The sequence below is a fragment of the Plecotus auritus genome (assembly GCF_963455305.1).
Source record: "Plecotus auritus genome assembly, chromosome: X".
Lineage (NCBI taxonomy): Eukaryota > Metazoa > Chordata > Mammalia > Chiroptera > Vespertilionidae > Plecotus > Plecotus auritus.
This window is the reverse complement of record NC_137784.1, coordinates 83397797-83407655: the sequence shown is the minus strand read 5'-3', so window position 1 is coordinate 83407655 and position 9859 is coordinate 83397797. Positions and strand designations below refer to the sequence as shown.

Sequence of the window (9859 nt, the reverse complement as noted above, 5' to 3'; positions counted from 1 at the left end):
GGTGCACGTGGGCTCAGGCCAAGGCTGCAGTGAGTCCGGGTGGTGGTGAGGCTTGGTGCCTAGCTGCTGCCCCTTCCCGCAGCCCCCTCCAAGGAGGACCTTGTAACCCCTTCAAGATGGTGTGCTCTCCAAGCTAGAGCTGCACCCAGGAAATGGCTGTGGTGATAGCAGTGGCTACTTGTGGCAGTAGCTCAGGGCCCTGCAGGTGTCAGTTGCAGGTGCATGGGGTCACATAGATGTATGCTGCAAGAGTGTGGGGTCCTGCTGGCATTAGCTGTAGGCACGGAGTCCGGGCAGTGTGTGCGTGGGGCACATGCAGTGTCTTGGGTGCAGTGTGTATGGGTCTGGGGTGGGGTGCCCGTGGGTTTGCACCTGGGCTTCGGGCTAGTCTGGGTGGTGTAAGGCTGGGTGCCTAGCCACTGCTGCTCCCCACAGCCTCCTCTGAAGGAGGACCTTGTAAACTGGACCAGAGGGCCTTTCAAGATGGGAAGGTCTTGGAGCCAGAGCTGCGCCCTGGGCATGACTATGGAGGTAGCAGCATCTCTTTGTCCAGGAGAGCCAGAACCGCCTGCCTCCGAGACTCCTGTACAATTGGACTATCACACACACACACACACACACACACACACACACACACACACACGCAGGTCCACACTCTCACCTTCTTACTTCCTCACATTCTCTCTCTCACTTTGGTCCTGCCAGCTGCCATGTTGGAATCCTCCCTGTATATCTCTATCATAATTATCTTTCATTTAATTGTGTATTTAGGCCATTTATATTTACTATAATTACTAGAGGCCCAGTGCACGAAATTCTTGCACAGGTGCGGTCCCTAGACCTGGCCAGCGATCAAAGCGCAAGCACTTGGCATGGAAGGGCAGGTCCCACCTGACCTCCAGGCCCTGGGCAGCACCTGGGCCCATGGGCCCCCACACACCCCCCTCCGCCTGAGTCACAGCGCCCGAGTCCCCATGCAGAGATGTGGTGAGCACGGTTGGATGCCATGGGCTGGGGCACAGTGTGTGCCTCTGGCCTGCCCAGTGGCACTGTACAGAAGCCGGCGGGCAATGCACTCTCTCCTGGCTGGCCTTGCAGACCGGCTCCTGTGCCAACCCACAGGGAGCCTGACTGGCCCCTGTAGTTCCGGTGGCTGTGGTCTGGCTCACCCAGCAGAGACCACGTGGGTGCGGGGCAGTCTCCTCGCGGGAGCCAGGCACCTGAATGTGGGGGCTTCCCTGGCATGTGAGCCTTGGCCTCCCAAGGAAGTGTAGCAGGGGGAGTGAGAGTGACCTCAGTCGACACCCCACATTCCCACCACATTCCCATCCCTGTCACCTCCACATCCAGGTAGCCAGCGAGAGGTCACAGCTCCCAGCCCGGACACCTTGGGAAGTTGGTCACCGCCACCCACCCCCAGTTCCCTGTCCCCCTCAGTGTCTGGGATCTGGGCAGTGACACCACCTCCCGTCACAGCTGGTTGCCATCTGCGGGGCGACTGGGAGGGCGATTGGGCCCCTGCTCACATCCGCCTTGGCCCTGCCAGCCCGCTCACCTGCTCCACCATCCCACCGCAGTCCTGCTCTTGTCGGGGCCCATTGGGGCTGCCAGCACCACATTGCTGACGCCCACCATGTTCTGTGCCGCCCCCTGGTGGTTATCACACATCAAAGCGAGCAGTCAAACTCCCGATCTCTGGGTCAAATGACCACCTGAGGGGAAAATTTGCATATTAGGCTTTTATTATATAGGATTGCTGTGTTTGGGCTTAAGTGTGCCATTTTAGTTTTTTGTTTTGTTTGCTATGTTTTCCATTTCTCTGTTTTCTGTTTCCTGCGTTACTATTGATGACTTCAACATTTTTGACAATTCCATTTTGGCTTATCTATAAGTGATTTTGGGAATACCTCACTGTATAGCTTTTTTGGTAGTCGTTCTAGTTATTATATATAAACTAGTGGCCCGGTGCATGAAATTCATGCATGGGGGTTCCCTCAGCCCATCCTGAACCCCCTCCAATCGGGGACCCCATGGGGGATAACCGGCAGTTGGACATCCCTCTCGCAATCCGGGACTGCTGGCTCCTAACTGCTCACCTGCCTGCCTGCCTGATTGCCCCTAACTGCCCTCCCCTGCTGGTCTGATCTCACTCCCAACTGCCCTCCCCTGCCGGCCTGGTTGCCCCCAACTGCCCTCCCCTGCTGGCCTGATCTCTCCCCCAACTGCCTTAAAACCCCTCCTCAGCCCCCACCTTAGTTTCTGCCTTCACAGTTCACCCAGATTAGATTCTGATTGGTTGGTTTCTATGCCAGTCAGTGTCAAAAGCTCCGCTTCCTAGGCAGCCATTGGCTCCTCATAGTTCACCCAGATTTGGTTCTGATTGGTCAGTTCCTATGCCAGTCAGCATCAAAAGCTCTGCCTCCTAGACAGCCATTGGCTCTTCGCACTTCATCCAGATTTGGTTCTGATTGGTTTGTTTCTGTGCCAGTCGGCATCAAAAGCTCCACCTCCTAGGCAGCCATGGGCCCCTCACAGTTCATCCAGATTTGGTTCTGATTGGTTGGTTTCTATGCCAGTCAGTGTCTCTGGGCCTATCTCCGGGCCTGATCAGAGAGGCGGAGCTGATCAGCAACCCCAGTGGAGGCCCAGAGAGAAAGAGAGGCATGCTGCTGGCCAGGCCCAGAGAGAAAGAAAGAGGCAAGGGCTGATCAACAGCTGCCACGAAGGCTACGGATCAGACCTTGCTTCTCTCTCCAGGTCTCTCTCTGGGCCTGATCCACAGCCCGCTCAGCAGTCAGTGCTGGGTCACCGCACCCGCAGTGGCAGCAGTCAGTGCTGGGTCACCACGGCAACCCAGCACTGACTGCAGGACTGACTTCCGGTGTTTGGTTGAGCCTTTGGTCATTACAGTCACTGCCTTTATATATATATATAGATAACTTATCATAGTCTACTGATGTCATTTTACCAGTTTGAATGAAATATAGACCAACCTCATATGTTCCATAACCCTTTTCCATTTGTAAAATTATAATTCTCTTAAAAGTTCCATTTATATACATTCAGAACTATATCAGGCAGGGTTATAATTTGTGTTTCAAACATCAAACATAATTTTAAAAACTCACGAAGGAAAGCCTATTGTATTTACACATGTTTTTGCTCTTCTAGTTGTTGTTTCTTCCTTCCTAAGATTCCAAGATTCCTTCTTTTATTGCTTCCTTTTTGTTTAGAGAACTTTAGCCATTCTTTTAGGATGTTCTACTTGCAACAAATTCTCTGTGTTTTCTTCTCAATGTCTTGGTTTCCTCTTCATTTCTGGATGATAGTTTTTGCTAGACATAGGATTCTTGGTTGGCAGTTCTTTTTTTTTTTTTTTTTTTCTTTTAGCATTTGAAACATGTTGTGTTTCTTCCTTCTTGCCTCTATCATTTCTGGTAAGAAATGTGCCATTCAAATATTCCACCTCCCTATAGATTTGATGCCATTTTTCTCTTGCAACTTTGAAGATTTTTCCTTTGTCCAGTTCATAAATTTAATTATTATGTGTCTTCGTTTGGATCTCTGTTATTCTGTCATCCAGTTTATTCATTCTTATTTTTACCACTTCCATTCTTCTGGGTCCTTCCACTTAGCTTTCCATTTTGGTGTGGTACTTTTCAGTTCTCAAATTTCCATTTGGATCTTCTGTATATCTTCTGTGCTTTTTGTTGTTGTTGTTTTTTTTTTTTTGTTGTTGTTGTTGTTTTTTTTTGCTGATGTTTTCTTTTTTGTCTTTTTTCTTTTTGGAGGAGGGTGAGGCTATTTTTTTCATGTGTTTCAAGTATGTTTGCAATTGCTTTTTGATGCATTTTTATCATAGATGCTTTAAAATCTTTGACAGATAATTCTAATGTTACTGTCATCTTGGTATTATACTTTTTCAGTCATTTTGAGATCTTTCCAGTTGTTGGTAGGATGGGTGATTTTAATTGAAACCTGTGCATTTTGGTATTATGTTATGAGATTCTGAATCTGATTTAAACCTTTTTTTTAAGTTGGCTTTATTTGACATCGCTCTTGTAGGGGAAGAAAGGGTGCTGGCTCATTAATGCAAGGTGGAATTAAAGCTTTATTTTCTTCACAGAGTCAATTGCTACCCAAGGCAAGGGTTTCCTAGTTACTTCTGAGTGGGGGTGGGAGTTTCTGATCCTGATGTGGTTTTCACTGACACTATGAGGGCAGGGTTCATTAACTGCTGGCAAGGATGAAAACCTGGCTACCTACTTGACCTTCTCTGACATCACCCAGGTCTGAGTATTGGAATACCTCCTAACAGTCTCAGAAGGGTGGAAGTCTAGGCTCCTTGCTTGGGGTTTGCTGGTATAGATATGGAGTGACCATAGTTTTTTCTGTGGTATTTGGTTGTAGTGGAGTGGTTATTGCCTGAGTTTTCTTTCTTGCTAGCCTGCCCTTTTCCTTTTCTTTGTCTATAGAGCAGGCTGTTTTTTGAGAGGTATTTAGTTTGTTTTATTTTGCTTTTGGCCTATACCCATTGGTGTTCTGTGTTGCCAGCCTATTCAACTCCAAGCTTGGAAAATGAGAGGCAAGAACAAAACCTATAGAACTCACCACCATACTGTTTCTTTGGTCTTAAGATCCCTAGCTGCTTTGCCTTCTCTCCACTTTCCAGGACCTTGTTATGTTTGTTATGTGTGTAATGCCTATGGGTTTTAGTTGTATCTAGCAGGAGGAATAGGGCAAAAGTGAATATGTTCTATTTTCCTGGAAGTGGAAGTCCTTAAGATTCTTATAGTGTCAAATATCTTATTCTTCTGAGTTTTTCTCTGGACTTATTTGTATCAGCCTTTTCCATCCCAAGATTCTTAATTTTTTTATTCTTTTATGGTTTATATTTTTAGGAATCTTATTTTTTCTAAGTAATTAGTGAATTAAACCATTTTATTTCATTAAATAGCCATCCACTCTTCCCCTGTTGATTTAAGATGATGTCTTCTTTATACAATAGATTATTGTACTGTATATGTTTGGCTGTGCTTCTGGACTTCCTATTCTGTTCTATTTATCTCTCCTTTCTTGTTCTACTATAACCATTTTAGTTATTATAACATGTCCCACTATCTTGTAGTTTAAGGATACCTTCCCCCATTCTGTTAAAAAATTATTATGTATCTTCTGTGGTCAATAATCCTATCTAATAAAAGAGTAATATGCAAATTAACCATCACTCCGTGACACCCACAAGCCACGCCCACAAGCCAATCAGGAGCGAATATGCAAATAAACCCAACCAAGATGGCTACGGCCACAGAGAGCAGGAGGGAGGCTTGGGTTTCCCTGGCAATGGAGGAAGCCAAGCTTTCTGCCTGCCCTTGCCGGCCTAGGCCTCCACTCAAGGCTACAAAGTTTCAATGATAGAAGATACATAAACCCAAACAGAAATGGCGGCAGCCACGGAGCTGGAAAGAGCAGGAGGCTAGGGTTGCCCCCGGCGATGAAGGAAGCCAAGCTTTCCACACACCCTGGCCAGCCCAGGCCTCGCTTAAGGCTACAAAGTTTCAATTATAGAAGATACATAAATCCCAATAGAAATGGCTGCCGCCACAGAGCAAACAGAAGGCTTGGCTCCGCTCCAGGCTACAAAGTTTCAATTGTAGAAGATAAATAAACTCCAGATACCAGGGCCTCCACTTGGGTTGCCAGGGGGCATGGCCGGCCTGCAAACCACCACAGGCCCCTCGCCCAGGCTGCCCCATGCCCCAATGGAACCCCCACCCTGATCCGGGACACTCTTCAGGGCAAACCAACTGGCCCCCACCCATGTACCAGGCCTCTATCCTATCTAATAAAAGAGTAATATGCAGATTGACCGTCACTTCAACACACAAGATGGCTGCCCCCATGTGGTCAAAGATCCTGCCCCCATGTGGACACAAGATGGCCACCACAAGATGGCCAGCAGGGGAGGGCAGTTGGGAGGGACCAGGCCTGCAAGGGAGGGTAGTTGTGGGTGATCAGGCCAGCAGGGGAGGGCAGTTGGGAAGGACCAGGCCTGCAAGGGAGGGCAGTTGTGGGCTATCAGGCCAGCAGGGGAGGGCAGTTGGGAGGGACCAGGCCTGCAAGGGAGGGCAGTTGGGGGTGATCAAGCCTGCAGGGGAGGGCAGTTAGGGGTGACCAAGCTGGCAGAGGAGGGAAGTTGGGGGCAACCAGGCCTGCAGGGAAAGGCAGTTGGGAGGGACCCAGGCCTGCAGAGGAGAGCAGTTAGGGGTGACCAGGCCTGCAGTGGAGGGCAGTTGGGGAGGACCAGGCCTGCAGGGGAGAGCAGTTGGGGGGAACAAGGCCTGCAGGGGAGGGCAGTTAGGGGTGACCAGACCTGCAGGGGAGGGCAGTTAGGGGAAAACAGGCTGGCAGGGGAGCAGTTAGGCATCAATCAGGCTGGCAGGGGAGTGGTTAGGGGGTGATCAGGCTGGCAGGCAGAAGCAGTTAGGGACAATCAGGAAGGCAGGGAGGCGAGCAGTTGGGAGCCAGCAGTCCTGGATTGGGATGTAGAGGGATGTCCGACTGCCCATTTAGGCCCAATTCCACTGGGATCGGGCTTAAACGGGCAGTCAGACATCCCTCGAGGGGTCCCAGATTGGAGAGGGTGCAGGCTGGGCTGAGGGACACACACCCCCGTGCACGAATTTCGTGCACCAGGCCTCTAGTTTATTAATATAGTTGACATGTTCTTATGGTATTTATTAATATTTATTGTTGAAAATATTACAGATGTCCCCTTTGTTTGTTTTTCCCCATTGACCCCCTCCACCCCATACCTGCCCCTCCCAGGCCTTCACTACCATTCTATTGTCTGTGTCCATGGGCTATGCATACTAGTATATGCATATAAGTTCCCCGGTTAATCACTCCTCACACTCTTCACCCCTGCCTTCCCTCTGAAATTCATCAGTCTGTTCCATGCTTCTATATCTCTGGATCTATTTTGTCCATCAGTTTATTTTGTTCATTAGATTCCACATATGAGTGAGATCATGTGATACTTTTCTTTCTCTGCCTTGCTTATTTTGCTTAGCATAATACTCTCCAGGTCCCTCCATACTGTTGCAAATAATAGAGTTCATTTTTTTACAGTTGCATAGTACTCCATTGTGTAAATGTACCACAACATTTTTATCCACTCATCTGCTGGTGGGTATTTAGGTTATTTCTAAATCTTAGCTATTGTAAATTGTGCTGCTATGAACATAGGGGTACATATATTCTTTCTGATTTGCATTTCTGGTTTCTTAGAATATATTCCTAAAAGTGGGATCACTGGGTCTAATGGAAGTTCCATTTTTAATTTTTTGAGGAAACTTCATACTTTTTTCCACAGTGGTTACACCAGTCTACATTCTCACCAGCAGTGTACTAGGGTTCCCTTTTCTCCACATCCTCGTCAACACTTGTTTGTTGATTTGTTGATGATAGCCATTCTGACAGGTGTAAGGTGATACCTCATTGTTGTTTTGATTCGCATCTCTCCGATGATTAGTGACTTTGAACATTTTTTCATATGCCTTTTGGCCTTCTGTATGTCCACACTTTGGAGAAGTGTCTATTTAGGTCCTTTGCCCATTTTTTAATTGGATTGTTTGTATTCCTTTTGTTAAGTTGTATGAGTTCTCTATATAGTATTTTGGAAATTAACCCCTTATCAGATATATCATTGGCAAATATATTCTCCCATTTCATTTTCATGGTGGTTTCTTTTGCTATACAGAAGCTTTCTATTTTGATATAGTCCCATTTTTTTATTTTCTCCTTAATTTCCTTTGCCCTAGGAAATATTCTTATGTTCTTAAATATCAAGGAATTATGTCTGATTTTTGTTATCCTTATAGCAATAGATGGAGGAAATTATGATATTGAACCCTTCCTCTAGTCTAGTAGGTGTCAACTGGAAGTGATTTTGCCCCTTCTCCCAGGGGATATTTTGCAGTGTCTGAAGACATTTTTGTTTTGTTTTAATACTGGAGAAGTGTTACTGGCATCTAGTAGGTAGAGCCCAGTATACTGCTAAATATCCTACAATGCACATAAAGGAAAACTTTTTGTCCTCTACATACCACACTTTTGACACCAAATGGGTGTCTTATGATTTAGCTATGAATTGTGGGTTCTTCCCATGCCACCCAAGTCTTCAACTTTCCAAACACCAACTGTGTATCCTATGGTTCAGTTATGATGATCACTACCTGGAGTTAGTGCAGACACCATAGGTTAAAATCTTAGTCCCCTAAGATTGTCCCCCCTTCAGATACCAATTGCCTGTACTTCTGACCAACTGGCTATAACTGAGGGAGTTTCCGTGACCCCCTTCTTGGGTTGGATAATTTGCAAGGACAGACCACAGAACTCTGGAAAACACTTTACTTACAATTATAAATGATACTTTATTATAAATGATACTTAGGAATAGCCAAATAGAAGAGACACATAGGGCAAGGTATGGAGAACAGCCCAGATTCTCCATGTACTTTCCAAGTGCCTCACGCTACTAGCACCTCCTTATGTTTGCCAACCCAGAACCTCTCCAAACCTCTTCATTTAGGGTTTTGATGGAGGTGCCACAATGTAGGCATGATTGATTAAATCTTGACCCCTAGTGATGGAATTTAATCTTCAGTCCTCTTCCCTCCCTGGAGGTCAGGGGATGGGGCCAAAAGTTCCAGCCCTCTAACCACTTGGTTGGTTCCTCTGGTACCAGAGCCTCATCCTTGGGGCCTTTCTAAGGTTACCTCATTAACATAAATCAGGTGTGATTGAAAGGGCCTTGCTATAAATAACTGAAGAGGCTCTGTTCACTTTTGTTGTTCTTGGAGCTATTTTAGGAATTATGGACAAAAACGAAATGTTATGACATAAAGATGCTCCTATAACCCTTATCACTTAGGAAATTACAAGGCTTTTAGGATCTCTGTCTAGGAAAGAGACCAAACACCAAATACACATTTCTTATTATATCCCTACATGGGATAGTCCTCCACAGCAAAGACTGATTTCCCTCAAAATGTCAGTAATGCCTCTTTTTACAAAGATGGCACCGAAAACTAAGAAGGAAGTCCCTGCTCCTCCCAAAGCTGAAGCCAAAGTAAAGGCTTTGAAGACATATAAAGCAGTGTTGAAAGGCATCCACAGCCACACACACACAAAAGAAGATCTGCATGTCAGCCACATTCCAATGGCCAAAGACACTAATGCTCCGAAGGCAGCCTAAATATCCTCGGAAGAGTGCACCCAGGACAAACAAGCTTGACCACTATGCCATCATCAACTTTCTCCTGACTACCAAGTCAGCCATGAAGAAGATAGAAGACAACAATACACATGTGTTCATTGTGGATGTCAAGGCCAACAAGCACCAGATCAAACAGGCTGTGAAGAAGCTCTGTGACATTGATGTGGCCAAGGTCAACCCCCTGATCAGGCCTGATGGCGAGAAGAAGGCAAATGTTCGACTGGCTCCTGACTCTGGTGCTTTGGATGTTGCCAACAAAATTGGGGTCATCTAAACTGAGTCCAGCTGCCTAATTCTAAATATAAAAATTTTACACTGTAAAAAAAAAAATGTCAGTAGTGCCAGTTGAAAAATCCTGCCCTAGTTCTATGATTAGAAAAATGAGACTGTCTCTTAAACACTTTCTTATTTAAGGGTAAAACTCTGTTAACTTAAAAGCAAATCATATTAAATGGCATGTGCTTCCTTGGTTACCTCTGTTATTTAAGGTCAGGCTCCTGAAATTATGCCAGTACCTGAGACAAATTATCAAGATTTTAAAAATATGGGCATAAATCAAGTGCAAATTTAATTAGTACT

At 46.1% G+C, this 9859-nt stretch overlaps 1 pseudogene across 1 annotated transcript; it reads left to right on the top strand.

Annotated features, from left to right (window-relative positions):
• The first annotated feature begins 9079 nt into the window (after positions 1-9079).
• LOC308240643 (large ribosomal subunit protein uL23-like) lies at positions 9080-9554 on the top strand (annotated as a pseudogene). The gene has a single exon. The product of its transcript is annotated as a large ribosomal subunit protein uL23-like (transcript).
• Positions 9555-9859: the final 305 nt, after the last annotated feature.